The sequence below is a fragment of the Bison bison genome, unplaced genomic scaffold (assembly GCF_000754665.1).
Source record: "Bison bison bison isolate TAMUID 2011002044 unplaced genomic scaffold, Bison_UMD1.0 scf7180017864182, whole genome shotgun sequence".
Taxonomy (NCBI): domain Eukaryota; kingdom Metazoa; phylum Chordata; class Mammalia; order Artiodactyla; family Bovidae; genus Bison; species Bison bison.
The window spans coordinates 1,362,076-1,362,727 of record NW_011494754.1 but is presented as its reverse complement, the minus strand read 5'-3'; positions in this window follow the sequence as shown (position 1 = coordinate 1,362,727).

Here is a 652-nt window from a genome sequence, read left to right as displayed (position 1 = left end):
GTATACAATCTGAATAGTTTATGACCTAATCTTAATTTTTATTTTTTAGAGTTCACATATAGTCAATCAGTCCAATATTCATCATATTGAGATCTAGTATACAATCTGAATAGTTTATGACCTAATCTTAATTTTTATTTTTTAGAGTTCACATATAGTCAATCAGTCCAATATTCATCATATTGAGATCTAGTATACAATCTGAATAGTTTATGACCTAATCTTAATTTTTATTTTTTAGAGTTCACATATAGTCAATCAGTCCAATATTCATCATATTGAGATCTAGTATACAATCTGAATAGTTTATGACCTAATCTTAATTTTTATTTTTTAGAGTTCACATATAGTCAATCAGTCCAATATTCATCATATTGAGATCTAGTATACAATCTGAATAGTTTATGACCTAATCTTAATTTTTATTTTTTAGAGTTCACATATAGTCAATCAGTCCAATATTCATCATATTGAGATCTAAACTCATCAGTGCACAGTGAAAACTGCCAACTGAACCTCTCATTTTTTGTCTTTTAAGTTCTTGTACCATTATTTCCACTCTTAAAATCAGACCCTAATTAATAAAAGGTGTCCTGGAACTTCTAACTCACCGTATTACAGGTGAAATGCAATTTTTATCATATGCCAATTA